General features: G+C 35.2%; 2 protein-coding genes across 2 annotated transcripts in view; one reads left to right on the top strand and one right to left on the bottom strand.

Moving 5' to 3' along the window:
• Window positions 1-8,289, bottom strand: part of LOC110454982 (sodium channel protein 1 brain-like) — a 115,711-nt gene extending 107,422 nt beyond the window's left edge. The window contains exons 1-2 of the mRNA XM_021504830.1: window positions 8,229-8,289; window positions 7,483-7,505 (exon numbers count right to left, since the gene is read on the bottom strand). The gene's annotated coding sequence lies outside the window, so the exon portion shown is untranslated. The remainder of the gene's footprint in view (window positions 1-7,482; window positions 7,506-8,228) is intronic.
• A 123-nt stretch (window positions 8,290-8,412) lies between these two features.
• LOC110454976 (molybdopterin synthase catalytic subunit-like) overlaps window positions 8,413-15,723 on the top strand; it is a 32,572-nt gene continuing 25,261 nt past the window's right edge. The window contains exons 1-2 of the mRNA XM_021504822.1: window positions 8,413-8,446; window positions 10,531-10,652. The gene's annotated coding sequence lies outside the window, so the exon portion shown is untranslated. The remainder of the gene's footprint in view (window positions 8,447-10,530; window positions 10,653-15,723) is intronic.

Below are 15,723 nucleotides of genomic sequence, written 5' to 3'. Positions count from 1 at the left end.
TGAACAGGTGTTCCCAGTCTCCTATACGTGATCTTTAAACAGTTGTTCCTAATCTCACACACGTGATCCTTAAACAGTTGTTCCCAATCTCCTACACCTGGTATTTAAACAGGTGTTCCCAATCTCCTATACTTGGTATTAAAAGAGGTGATCCCCAACTCCTAAACGTGGTATTTAAAGAGGTGTTCCCAATATCCTACATGTGATCTTCAAATAGGTGTTCCCAATCTCCTACACGTGGTATTTAAAGAGGTGTTTCCTATCTCCTACACGTGGTATTTAAAGAGGTGTTCCCAATCTCCTACACGTGGTATTTAAAGAGTCGTTCCAAATCTCCTGGTCCTACACATGGTATTTGAACAGGTGTTCCCAGTCTCCTATACATGATCTTTAAACAGTTGTTCCTAATCTCACACACGTGATCCTTAAACAGTTGTTCCCAATCTCCTACACCTGGTATTTAAACAGGTGTTCCCAATCTCCTACACGTGGTATTTAAAGAGGTGTTTCCTATCTCCTACACGTGGTATTTAAAGAAATGTTTCCAATATCCTACATGTGATCTTTAAGCAGGTGTTCCAAATCTCCTACATGTGATTTTCAAATAGGTGTTCCCATTCTCCTACACGTGGTATTTAAAGAGATGTTCCCAATCTCCTACACGTAATATTTAAAGAGGTGTTCCCAATCTCCTACACGTGTTATTTTAAGAGATGTTCCCAATCTCCTACATGTGGTATTTAAAGGTGTTCTCAATATCCTACACCTGGTATTTTAACAGGTGTTCCAAATCTCCTATACTTGGTATTAAAAGAGGTGATCCCAATCTCCTACACATGGTATTTAAAGAGGTGTTCCCAATCTCCTACATGTGATATTTAAAGAGGTGTTCTCAATCTCCTAGACGTGGTATTTAATGAGATGTTCCAAATCTCCTACACGTGGTATTTAAAGAGGTGTTCCCAATCTCCTACATGTGATCCTTTAACAGTTGTTCCCAATCTCCTACATCTGGCATTTAAAGAGGTGTTTCCAATCTCCTATACGTGATCTTCAAACAGGTGATACTAATCTCCTACGCGTGTTATTTAAAGAGGTGTTCCCAGTCTCCTACATGTGATCTTTAAACAGGTGTTCCCAATCTACTACGCGTGATCTTTAAACAGGTGTTCCCAATGTCCTACACGTGGTATTTAAAGAGGTGTTCCCTATCTCCTACACATGATCTTTAAACAGGTGTTCCCAATCTCCTATGCATGATCTTTAAACAGGTGTTCCCAATCTCCTACGCTTGATCTTTAAACAGGTGTTCCCTATCTCCTATACATGATCTTTAAACAGGTGTTCCCAATCTCCTACACATGATCTTTAAACAGGTGTTCCCAATCTCCTTCGCATGAACTTTAAACAGGTGTTCCCAATCTCCTACACTTGATCTTTAAAGAGGTGTTCCCTGTCTCCTACACGTGATCTTTAAACAGGTGTTCCCAATCTACTACGCGTGATCTTTAAACAGGTGTTAGCAACCTCCTACACATGGTATTTTAACAGGTGATCCCAATCTCCTACACGTGGTATTTGAACAGGTGTTAGCAATCTCTTACATGTGGTATTTAAACAGGCATTCCCAATCTCCTACGCATGGTTTGTAAACAGCTGTTCCTAACCTCACACATGTGAACCTTTAACAGGTGTTCCCAATCTCCTTCGCATGAACTTTAAACAGGTGTTACCAATCTCCTACACTTGATCTTTAAAGAGGTGTTCCCAATCTCCTACACATGGTATTTTAACAGGTGATCCCAATCTCCTACACGTGGTATTTAAATAGGTATTCCCAATCTCCTACGCATGGTTTGTAAACAGCTGTTCCTAACCTCATACATGTGATCCTTTAACAGGTGTTCCCAATCTACTACACATGGTATTTAAACAGGTGTTTCCAATCTACAACACGTGGTGTGGTATTTAAAGAGGTGTTCCCTATCTCCTACACATGGTATTTATACAGGTGTTCCCAACCTCATACACGTGATACTTTAACAGGTAACCAAAATATCCTTCACATCGTTTTTAACCAGGTGTTCAAATTCTCATGTGATCTTGAAAATACCTGATCTTAGAGCAGGTGTTTCCAATCTCCAACGCATCGCCTTTAATTAGGTTTCCCCAGTCATCTACTCATTGGCTTCAAGCAGGTGTTCCCAATCTCTTACACGTTGCTTTTAAACAGGTGTTCTAATCTCCCACATGTGATCTTTTAATCAAGTGTTCCTTATCACATACACGTGGCCTTTAAAACAAGCGTCTCCAATCTCGTACACAAGTGTTCCCAATCTCCAACGCGTGATCTTTGAACAGTTGTTCCAAACCTCCTTCATGTGGTTTTTAAACAGGCGTTCCCATTCTCCTACATTAGGTATTATTCTTATGGTATTTAAAGAGGTGTCCCCAATCTGATACAGATGGTCTTTAAATACGTGTTCCCAATTTCTTACACATGATATCCTAAACAGGTGTTCCCAATCTCCTTAACATGGTTTTTAAAAAGATGTTACCAATCTCCTACATATATGGTCCTTAGCAGGTGTTCCCAATCTGTTACACATGGTCCTTAAACAGGTGTTCCCAATCTCCTACAGTGTCCTTAAATATTTGATCCAAATCTCCTACAAATGGTCTTTTAAACAGGTGGTCCCAATTTCCTACAAATTGTCTTTTAAACAGGTGGTCCCAATTTCCTACAAATGGTCTTTTAAACAGGTGGTCCCAATTTCCTACAAAATGTCTTTTAAATAGGTGGTCCAAACACCCTTAACATCTTCTTTAAACTGATAGTCCAAATCTCCTACACATGGGATCTGGTTCTCTAAACAGGTGGTTTCAATTTCTTACACACACATAATATAATCTCTAAATAAATACTCCAGTAGTTAAACAGATAATCCCAGTTTCCTACAAATGGTCTTCTAATGAATTTCCAGTTTTATATGATCTTTCAAGATTTATAGCTCTGATTTTCTGATGTTTCTAAAAACAATTATTCCTGAAACCTTTCATATGATCCCTCTAACCAGATTGACTTCCTATAGATGGTACCTTTATCTCTCAACTGCTAGTACCTCCTAAACATGGTTTCTTTTAACATGTGGTCTCTTCTACACAAGCATTTTCTAGACAGTTGATCGAACACTAGATAGATCTATCAAACACAACAGACTTTTCTAGATGTCAAAAATAAACAGTGTAAAGGTCTCAAACACTCCAGGTAAATATATATGGTTCCTCTATATTTATATTCTGTTTACATGTTTTCTCTAGATAGATAACCTCTCAATCTCCACCTTTATTTATATGGTAAAGCCTCATTAGTTTATTCAGTGTCAAAACACATTGATCAATTAAACTTTTAATACATATCATTCATGATCATGTTGTCTTTCTATTTATGTCCATCATGATTCACCTTTATTCTTTCCTGCTCCAGTTTGCTTTTCCTGCAATGGTTTTAGCTATTTTGGTTGGTTTACATGTACACCACCAGATATATTAAGAATACTGATAGAATCTAAATATTAAATCAAGCAAAGACATTTTCTACACCGACATTTCTGTATTTTGTAAAAAAAAAAATAACACTACATTGAGCACCTTTTACTTCAGGCTTAACATGAAACAATACAGTTAAAATAAAGATGAGCTTGTTGTATACATATCAGTCTCACTATAATTTTTTGTCCAATGGTACTTAGTATTTTCATTTTGAATTGCTAAAATTCAAGATGTAGAGAAAGCAAAATATTTCATTGTGATTAAGCACAGCCGTAAACTACAGTGGCCAAATCTGTTTTGTCGTTGAGAGGCAAGATATAGCTAAAGTCATCCAATAACAATGGCTAGATTTTTGTCAACAAATTTTCATGTTTTAATGTCCACAATGAAATGCTCTCTGTGATTGGAAAGCTCCACATGGGTTTTGATGTCCGTCAATCAAAATGTACATACTACTATTTTACTTAATAAAATACAATTGCAAAACTGAAACAAAAACTAGGCAGAATTCCAGATAATCACATACTGAATTCCAGAAATAGCATGCAGCAAATTGAACCACCAGAACTGAATCAACATTTTGGGGATAATAATAATCCCTCAAAAATAATCAAATAATAACAATGAGTACTGAATCAATATTTTAGGGATTAATAATAAGAGATGTCCATGGTGAAGCCTTTTAAGGGGCTCTGTGGGAAGAAGCCCCCTGGAAGGAAAAGTTTTTTTAATTAAATAATTATGATTTTTTATTTTATTTTTCGAAACATTTTTTGTATATTTTGTATATTAAAACCTATCATGTCAAATTTTCAGGGATAGGCATATAGATAGCTCTGTGCTCAATCTTATATTCTGCTAAAGGATCCCTGTCGACGTCCTACTGCACTATGTGTTTTTTCGTATGTACAGTTATATAACCTCCCCTTAATTTTGTTCTGGCTTTAACTTTAGCACATTTTGGCTAGGACACTTTCGTTGACATATAGGTCAGAGTAAATTAGTTAGAGAACCGTATAACAATCCAAGTCCAGGGTTCGAATCCCAGTCCAGCCCAGCTGATATTTTACACTCAAACACTGTTTGTTGATCATGTTTTGTTTAATTTCATCTTAGTATTTTTCATAAAAGTCCTGCAGTACAATGTTTTCTTTCAAGAAATAATTTATCAAAGCTATCACAATGCCAGAAAAACAGTTCACAGTATTTTTTCTGACTGTGATCTGCCCGAAGAGGTTCAAATAAATTAACAGTTTCTCCAGACTGATCTCATAAATGTGGTCTTTCTAAATATGTAGCATATAAGGTAATATGGTAATCTTAATTTTTTCAACACAGATAGTATCTCTAGATATAGGTCAATGGTGTCTCATATACATGTGGCATTTCTGAACAAGTCTACTTATACATTTTTCTATGTATGGAAATCTGATGATCTTAGTTCAAATTTATATTTTGAAGGAAGAAAAGATAACATACAAAAGTAAAACAAATGCAAAGTATATTTGTCCATGCTCATCAACATCACAAGTTTCCCTGAAGCCATGAATTCAGTAAGTCATCTATCATGTGTACATGTTTAAACTTTGATTTAAAATTATATACCCCACATGCAGGTTTATCCAGGATAATAGGAAACCTGTTGTCTATTCATCTAGACAGACTTCATTGTTTTTTGTAACCACATCGACATAATATTTTGATTTACCTGACACTGACATGCAACAGTTTCTCTTTTCATCACTTCTTTTCTTCAAGATAAAAAATCTTGTTACATAAATTGAAGACAACTCCACCATGAACTGTGTGATAAGGCACCCATGGGAATGAAATAAAGTATTAATATGTAGTAGGATGAGAAATAGTGATAAAGATAGTGCCGTCGCTGGGCTGCAAACCCACAACCCTCGACTCTCCAGCCCGATGCTCTACCGCTGAGCTAAAGGGAAATTCCCTACAGCTGACGCTTGTAAGGCAACCGAATTAATCCACATCTTTTACACTATTCCCCCCTTTTTTCAAACATCAACCCAGGTTCTTTGACTCCCCGCCAAGGGTTCTCCTACCTTGAACGGGGAGGGTCAATGGCACCAATTTGTAATAGGATGAGGAATAGTGATAAAGGTAGTGCCGTCGCTGGGGCTCGAACCCGCGACCCTTGGCTCTCCAGCCCGAAGCATTACCGCTGAGCTTAAAGGAAATTCCCTACAGCTGACGCTTGTAAGGCAACCAAATTAATCCACATCTTTTACATATATTTACACTGATATTTATATATTTATCACCCAAAATATTTTTTTCACCTAGCATAAGGAAAATTCAAACCTTCATGGTTAAATCAGTCAGGAAAGTAAGACACAAAAAATATGTGTACATGTGTTTCCGGTTTCCCCTCCCAACAAACCTAGATTTTTGTGCCTACCCTGAAGTTTTTATTAGCATTTAGTGATGAGCACCAGTTATTAAAGTCATAACGCACCGGCTCTATATAAGCAAAGGAAAAATATTTTCAAACAACAAACTTTCCTCCCTTAACCGAACTAATATTTTTTCAATCAGAAACAGGAAACACACATCCTTTTTTCTTGCCTTGCGTACCACTCATGTTTTCAGGAGCAGATTGGCATTTGTTTAGTATAAAGATACAAAACTGTCACATGTCCGGTAATCCAATCATCTGAAAATCCAGACAATTCAGCTAGGAACAAATGTTGATGGACATGCATCAACACTTGCTCCACACAAAAATTATTGAATGTCTTCCATAACGAGCTGTACCTAGGGAGCACACAATATGGTATGCTGGTAATAAGTTCAACACGTTGATTTATTGTATGAGTTGTTTTAACGGTTTACTCATGGGCAATATATGACAGAGTGGGCTATGCAGTAATTTATTTTACAAAATACTGTACTGTATTTTGGATCCTGTGGGCTTATCCCCTTGTGAGAGTTGTACGCAGGAAACAAACTATAGTAATTAAATCACTTTGATTTTTTTTTTTTGCAGATGAACATTCCCACTGGCAGCTGTGTATGGAGAACAGAACTAGCCTCGTATAGAGCACCGATACATGACGATGTGCCATTTTCTATTGCATAACAAGTGGTTCCCTGTGAAAATTTGACATACAACTATAGGAAAACCTGGTTTGTCGTCTGATAAATTAGGGAAGTGTGATAATTACTCACAGTCACAGTATTAAGTGTCGTTACATTTGTAGTGTAATCTCTAAGCATTGAAATGTCACATGCTGTTGCAGAACAACCTTTGCAAGACATTCATAAATTTACAAGAAAAGATGCTAGGACAGATTTAAGATCAATTAATGCAAAGCACAAAGCAAATTTGGTGGAAGTAGCACAGTTTGGGCCTGTGTCTGCTAGCTACCATTAAGATTTCTGAAAGTACGACCATAATAGATTAAGTTGGCCAACGCTTCTGAGGCTGGGTGGAAAGCAGTCAACCCAATTTCCTCATACAGAGTCAGAGGACGAGAAAAGGATGAAGCAAGCTACACCCAAAGCTAAAAGTAAAAGAAATCTGAATTGCTAAAGTTTATCTATTTAAAGTAAAGGAAGGATTGGCAGACATGAAGATCACGAAATAAGAAGCCTGTGTTAAAAATTACATCAGAATTAAGATATATTATTTATATAACATTAACTTGCACTAAAGTTAAACTTCTTAAAATGGTACATTGCCATGTTAACCTAATCTGTGAGTGTTACATTCAACAATCAAGCCCCTTAAGGACATTCCAATATGGCTGCCACACCAAACTGTTTATCAAATTCAAAAACGCATTCCGTTAGCATTAGACAATCCCTGTCACAAAATAATTCTCCTCCTAGTCCAATATTTCTCAAACAAATACATGCACACTAAATTTCAGAAAAAAAACATTCAATAACTGATGAAAAACTCACTTTTTATATGTCCATTTTCCAAGCTAAATAAAAGTCACAATTCAGGGAAAAAACACATTTAAACTTGTAAATATCATAAGGTTGGATGTCCACGGAGATGCATTTTAGAAGAAAATGTGTCAAATCTCCAAATAATGCCATATATTTCCCGTGAATAAAACATAACTGAGCACAAAGCGAACAAGGCTTACTGAGGGTTGAAAAAGCATGCAAAAGCAAGTGTTAGCAGCCATATTCATGAATATTGGAATGTCCTTACTTTAGTAAGATGTATATAAGTTTAGCCCCCACCCTTCCCCCATCATAACTCTTATTTCAAGACAATTTAACACGACATCAAACATCAGAATAATTGACCTGGCATTTTAGTTATTAAATTGGTAGCCTACATGTATATCAATTTTAACTTGGTCTGTAATAAAAAATTAGGCCTAATACCGACGTCTTTATAAAAATAGTTCGCTGGCACAATATATAAATTATATATAAATGTCAGTCTCTTTTGCGACCCCAAATGAGATTCGAAAAGAAATGCTAATTTTGTATGATAAAATTATTGTATTAATAGACTGGTCTAATTAGGTTAAATTTTAAACGTGAACTGTTGAAACTATCTCATTTAAGACATTGTTTACATTAGCACATAATATTGAATTTCCCGCCATGCGTCAGTTCTTTTCAAAATCATACTATTGGATTGCTATGTTAAACTAAATGAAAGCACTAACAATCCTACTCCAACATACATTTCTGAAGTTGTCTTGAACTCTTCTAAGCATTTCCTGGACAAGTAGCATAGTTTTCGTAGTTTTCTCTGCTTTTTATAAATGTCGACTGCTTTTTATTTCAAACATGCGCAGTAAAACATGAGACAGGAGTCATTCAAATGCTTGAAAGACTTATTAGAGTAGCAGTTATCAAAGCGTGTCAGTTGCACTGATTCGTACACATGGCTGATGTAGAGGTGAGAGGTGTAATGATGTAGCGTAGCAGTCAATATTTACAAATATCACTAGTCTGTGGAGTTGTCAGGATACATTTGAGACTCACAAAGCATGATAATTAATTGTTGTATATGGTAGTTTCTCCCGATTACTGGTATCTTTGTTTCAAATATATGCAAATTATAATATACGTAATACAGTATCGACGGTACACGTAGTGCTCACAACGGAATGTTTGCGTTGGGTTGAAGGGTAACACGGGTGCGATAAACTATGTCAATGCCATTTGTTTGAGGATCAGAGAGCCACAGTACTTGACCATCTCAAAGAAAACAAGCGATGTGATTAAAACGATAAGTTAGTTGGGACCAGTAATTGTACTCCGGGTGGGTGATTGGTACAATTATATAGCCTTCTATAATTAGTGCAGGAAGGATATTTGACCTGAAGAGACATTTGTTCTTTTATATATAATAACATGAGGGTAAGAGGCTACTAGTCGGCTAATCTCGCCGTGTCCAACCTCTAACATTGTTGGAGTAGCCTGAAGCTTCATTGAGTGATGCTGAGGCGACTTGAAATATGATGTCATAACCGAAAGTGTTTACAACATCATAAAATAAAAATCTGAGGTTCTTATATACCGCTTTATCACAACCTAGTTATATGTCGTCTCAAAGGAGTTCACAAATTATTACCGTGGTTATAGGGCCTTAATTTGCAACCAGCCAATATCTTTCTCAACTCCCTGGGAAGTAGTCATATCAGCGCTCCCAGGTAGCACAATTCTAGCACTGCCCAACCACATACTCATTTTTTGAAGAGTAGACTGGAACAAGCTCGTTCAAAGATACAACACAGTGCCCATATATAGTGTTGCAAATGTGTCGCAGTCATCAATTCTCTCGAGTGTATTAAACATAGAGTTAAACTAACAGTTGACAATGCATGAATTTCCCAGGGTAAATACATACACAATTGAATCCACTGGTCCCTACTCTGTACCAGAGATTTTAACCCACTTTTAAAGTCAGAAAGATCAAATGAAATAAAAGTACAAATGAGTTTTTCCACAGAACAATAAAGTTAAGGGTAATTATATATTCCCTTTATTGCTTTCTGTGATACAGAAGAATTTAAAGGCGACCAAGTTTCTTAAATGAATGACATGAACACTAGCAATCTCTTCTACAAAACTGTTAGGCCTGTATTTACAATATTTTGGCTGCAGTTTGCTAGGGTGGAATGGCTATAAAGTTTGTTCAAATGAATGACCATCACCAATTTTCAGCATCACATGGGTCAAATGTGTTAAACTTTATATGACTTCTACAAGCAGGAGGCCTAAAATTTCCAGATTTGTCTGGTAGATTAACAGCGTGGAGGATGCAGGGCTCCTAAGTTTATTCAGATGAATTACCTTTACCTATCTTCAATATTGTCTAGATGGGACTATGGTTTAGCAATATCAACTATTTCGATTGTGATATATTTAAATTGTACATATGATTACTGACGTCTCCTTGATTTGCACTAGAGGAATTTCCCTTTAGCTCAGTGGTAGAGCGTCTAACTAAGAAGTCTGGGGCTAAAGGTTCGATCCCCGGTGGAAGCACACTACTTTCCTGCTACAAATCGTGACTCTGGCCCTTCCTGCAGTGATAGAGATTTAAAATGTGGGTTATGGTGTTAAGACAGGGGAAGTAGTGTGGCAGATTTTAATTGTATATATGATTATGGTTGCCTTCTACATGTAGCTTCACACTAGAGGGAATTCCCCTTTAGCCCAGTGGTAGAGCGTCTGACTAGATCAAACTTGATCTGTAAGGACTTCCCATCCTTCGTTTATACACATGGTTTCTTTGTTGTATTTTCGTGTCATCATTTCCATATACATGTCACATGCTAACATCAGTTTACAAACTCGGGGTCATTACAATTTTTGCTGTCGAGGGAGTTAACCATGGAACAGCTAGGGTATTATATCACATAAACATATTGAAAACATACAAAACCTACCAAAAAGAAACAAGTCGAACATCTGATAGAATGAGATTGTTGAAATTATAAGTTTTAACTTATCACTATTTGTTTGTATTCACAGGTGGTAGTCCTGTTCTTTGCCAAAAGTCGTGATTTGGCTGGTCAAAAGACGGCCAAAATCCTGGTTAAAAGTCCTGCCAATCTTCAACAGCTGGTCAGTACTATTGTGGGTCAATTTCCCAGGTAAGATCGATTGATTGATCTGTTACTTCAATTTTACATACTCTCTTTTAGTTAAAATTTGCAGAAAAAAAGTTCATCAAATTTAAAAAAAAATGGCAACCTTGACATCAAAACAGGAAGAATGCTTAAAAAACAAAATGAAAAAATACAACCTGCCTCAATCTGGCTCCTTAATTAACAATAACACCAATGTCACCAAAATGTTTTATTTTACAACTCGTGGATGGAACTATTCAAACACCTCTGAGTCCCTGATCACAATCTGTCACAAGATAGATTAATAGCCATCCAAACAAATCATTGTACCATTGTGATACATTTTGACAGCCATCTATAGATCTATAGTCACTCTGTTTCAAGTATGGTATTTCAGATGTTGAAACAGACATACATGTACAACAGGTCTGGATAGTAAAAAGATAGAATAAAAAAATACACAATGTACTGCTTCAGCAGCAAAGAAAGGGGAGTTTTCTGTTGTTGACTATGAAGCTATCTATATACATGTAACCAAGAGGTCAATCGTAATAAGATATGGCTATTTGCATGCTGGGACAAATAGAAGCGAGATCAAGTTTGTTCAACTGAATGGCATTGCTCCACTTTTAAGGTCACAGGGCGCCAGCTGGGGTCAAACGTATTTTACTGTTGATAAATGGTGTGGAGTGCTCTGTTAAGGGTAGAATCTGAATGATAACCTTAACTAACTTTTTAAAAAAGTCACATTTAAAAAAACAGCAATGTGTAGTGAAACTGTACTCAAGACTATTGAAATATGTTTGACCTTGAACCCTTTGAAGGTCACAGATGTGAGATGAACAACAATTGAACGACACAGGTCCACTGGGCCTCATTTGTATAGGCATAAAATATGACATACAGTACACCTGAACATATATATACCCGGTATATAGCCTGATGGTTAATGTTAAAATCTTCAACAAGTGCTACATTATAGTATAAATTGTATTCGACTGGATCAGTCATCTCATATGTATGGAGTTGGATGTCAGTTGCAATATTTATAAGAATGTGTGAGCCATAAAAATATAGCATTAATGATTGACATATGCAATTAAGCATAACAGAGGAAACTGATAGAGGTCAGAAATCGCTCAACCAAAAATAAATGGCCTGACAGTTCCTCTGTGATTATCCAATGGAAGAACATAAGACGTCTGACATTTCCTATTATTAACTTGGAGAAAATTTATATTTATTTGAATTGTGTAAGAAGATAATTACTGATCTGACACCAACCCCTGGCTTGGACGAAATATGATTCCAGGTGGAATCTTGTAATGTCGCACACATATCCTATTGTTAGACTGGCTTTTGTGGACGTTGTTTGATGATAAATTGATATAAATATATATTGTTATTTTTGTCCTTAAGGCTTAATATTGACTGATGAATATTTAATTTGATATCTGTATTGAATTTTCTTCAGTTATAAAGGTATGATCTAAATCAGAATGATTGATTGTACGTATGTTTACTGTGAAGTAACGAACAATAGTATTTATATATATATATATATAACTCCTCAAATTCATTTATGTTTTATCGATGTTTACCGAACCACTGTATTTATTACTTCTCAAATTACATGTGTCCTATAAATGTTTACAGTAAAGTGTGATGAACAATTCCATAGATGTCTCACCAATGTTTCTATAGAGTAAAGAGCAACTACGGCCCCTGGTTATTAAAAAGTTGAAGAGGAAAGTTAATACTTGACCGATGTACCTGCCCTTTGGTCAGGTGCTTTATGAAAATCATGCTTTTCAGGTCCTGTACAGATTAGTGTTGGAAATTAGAATTATGAAATTAAAATGTGTCCTCCTAGAAAATATTTTAAAATGAAAAATTGGTTTTCATAATTCAAATTGAGTAACATGTACTTCAATTTCATTTTGAAGGGGCCAAGTTTCTGCCTCTGGTGGAATAAACCCTGTTACTTCATTGTAGTTGTATGAATTATAGTTGGGTGCAAACAAAAATAATTTATTAGAAACAGATTTCACGATAAAATATGTTACAGTATATCATGACTGCACACGTTGGATCCATGATAGTTAACAAAACTTCAGACACAAAATAAACCCCACTAATTGTATGCAATAATCAAACTTGGTGTGAATTTAAATACACTATACAGTAATGGAGGTGCAGTGATGCGTGAAGATGATAGCTATATATGACCAGATCTTGGCGTCGGGTCTGTTCTAGTCTGTGATGGCCCGGTGGGCAGGTTCACACTGATTCCTACACACAACAATGGGAATCAATCAGTTGGAGATAATGCTAATTGTAATACAGTTTAATCAATGATTGTTTTGTTGGGAACATCTCGGTACATTTAGGTATGGGGTCACGACCAGACAACCTCAAAAATGTATGGGACGAGAGCAGACAAATTAAATGTTGCGTTTCTACAGTTTCAATTTGATTCAGGATAGGCAGGTCGATCATGTTAAAATATTTTTGAAATTGAGTCCCAGGCTTTTACATAAAAAAACCAGTTAAACAATCCAGTGATTTGTCAGTTTAAAGACACATTTTTTTCAATTAAAAGCTGGCTAAAAAAACTTTAGTATATAACATATATACACAGTAACCTGTGGTTCTAGTGTCCTGGTTGGATGAATCTGATTTACAAACATTTGTTTAATTAACAGTCACTAAAGCATCAATAAATGATTAATATAAAATTTGGTTGCATAGGTGTTTCCCAGTCCCACTTGTATCAAATCTTGAGTTTTCCTCAACATTTTAAAAGTGTTTCAATTAATTCAATATTGTTTGAAATTTCCCTTCGCTCTGAGATGTTTTATACAGATGGAACATGTAGCACATTCTGTTCATTATTTCATGAAAGACATATTGAATTCCAAAATTTGAAATGAATTGACTCAGTCTGAGGTTAGATAAATACTGATCTTTCAGTTGAATGATCGATTTATAAAGTAATAAAGTGATAGCGCTACCCTGTTAACAAACTTTTTGAAGATATACACGTGTAAGTTAAAGGACAGAAAACATAAATATATTTCTTCCGGCCTTAGGAGTGTTCTACAGGTCTGTTTTCATCATTATCATTTGTGTAGGTAATGTTAAGTATAAATCATTTTTTGTTAATTTAAATCTTCAAACAGTTCTCCAACTGTGCATGTACATGTGGTCCTGTTGGTAACACCCTATCTCCAGGGGTCAACTAGTAGTAGGAGGAACGAGTTCTATTATCACGGAGACATTGACCAAAACCATCATTAAGATCATAGTCATGATCTTTGATTTTCTTTCATTGAATTTAATTTCCGATTTTATACATCAGCACCTACTTAAAATGTATATATATTACCCAAGTGTTGTAACATGGTTGTAAACACGGGCTCACTGACTAAGCTTTTCAGACAATAGATCAGTTTAATACATGTGCATACACCTTAACTTGTTGTTCATTTTGAAATGGACTTGACATTTCTTAATTAGTATGTAACATACATTGGTCTATGTCTTGATTTACTAAGGTGTAGTTATACTAAATAATACTTCACTTGGCTGAATTCAAAAGCCTATTTAAAAAGTAATTCTAGTAATTTTAATATCATAAACTATAAGTGGAATCACATAAGCTTACACAAGTTTATTTTAAAAGAATTAAAGAAAATGTCAGAAAATGTTTTTGTTAAATAGAGAAAAAAAATGTTTTAAATTAGATCACTAATTGAAATCCTTTAGTACTGGAGGCATTTCAGCTTACAGCAGCGGTATTAAATCGTTTAAACAATTTACTGTATGAATTAAAGAAAAAAGGGTTGAAATCAGGAATCATATGACATTTTACATAGGTACATTGTATGATACTGTATAAAGATACATATTTCAGTGGTAACATTACAATGTATTCTAGCTAACACTGTTTGCACTTACCTGTAAGGTAGAGCATATTGTACTTAATTATGATTGTGATAGAAGATTCTGTATATTGTTTTTCTATTGCGAGTGTGCCAAGTCATGAATGCACTAACTAAATCCATTAGAAATTTATGATGCTCTAAAATTTGAAATAAGCATGTGTACAGTAATCCAAAGCGTGATCAAATCACCTGTTCAGGTGTGGTCAAAAGTGATTACAGTTTTATGGTAATTGTTTATGTCCTAAATGACTGTATTTATATATAGGTTATTTGTAGCTATTTTTGAGAGACAGTACATAGACCAGTCAGGTAACTTGACCTGATTAAGCTGTTGTTTATGTACTACATAAACTACGTCATTAAGTGGTGGATCACTGAACAAGGAGTAGGGGGCCTAATCAAAGTTGGCAGACAAACGGAAACATTTATAACTTTATGATCAAGTCAGATATCTTTCTGAAGCTTTTTTGGAAGGTGTTCAAATCATTTGACAAAATCGTTTTTTTTGTAAACTGTACAATACAGCTAAAATCAAAAAATTTGATTAAGAAATTTAGTAATGCAATAACCAGAAGTTTTTTGGCTTTAGAGGTAAAAACAATTGTAAATGCATCTAAGTGTGACAACTCCATGTCATCTTAATAAGGGCTGGGTATTTTAGTAACACCTCAGTATATAGTGTACTAGTCTAAATGTTTTTTGCAAGTCCCTAGTGTGTGTTTTGTATTAGAATTAAAGGGAGATAATTATCAGGTATGGCTGACATAAATTTTGGTGTCTGTTAAAATTACAACAGGATAATCTATAATAAAAATAATATATACACATTAAGGCAAGATCTCATTCAGGTTTATATTTCAAGTGTCAAAATATTGTTGTATGAGAGATTGACAATTGAACATAAAAGAACACACAGGTTTAAAAAATTATTGTGTAACATTTAATTAGCAGTGCATTGAACTTAAACTTAAACAAACTTATTGGCAGAATACAAATATAGCTATTCACCATTTAACAACTTCCCCTGAAAAATATCTTTATATATCGTATAAGTATCTATACACAGTCATATTCATGCATGATCTAAGTGTACCTTCCTGTTTATAACATAGTTATATTTGACCTTGAGAATGTTTATGTGGGGGGGG

The sequence above is a fragment of the Mizuhopecten yessoensis genome, unplaced genomic scaffold, assembly GCF_002113885.1.
Source record: "Mizuhopecten yessoensis strain PY_sf001 unplaced genomic scaffold, ASM211388v2 scaffold8123, whole genome shotgun sequence".
In the NCBI taxonomy this organism is placed as follows: domain Eukaryota; kingdom Metazoa; phylum Mollusca; class Bivalvia; order Pectinida; family Pectinidae; genus Mizuhopecten; species Mizuhopecten yessoensis.
Note: the sequence above shows the minus strand (reverse complement) of the source record. Positions and strands in the feature narration are given on the sequence as shown.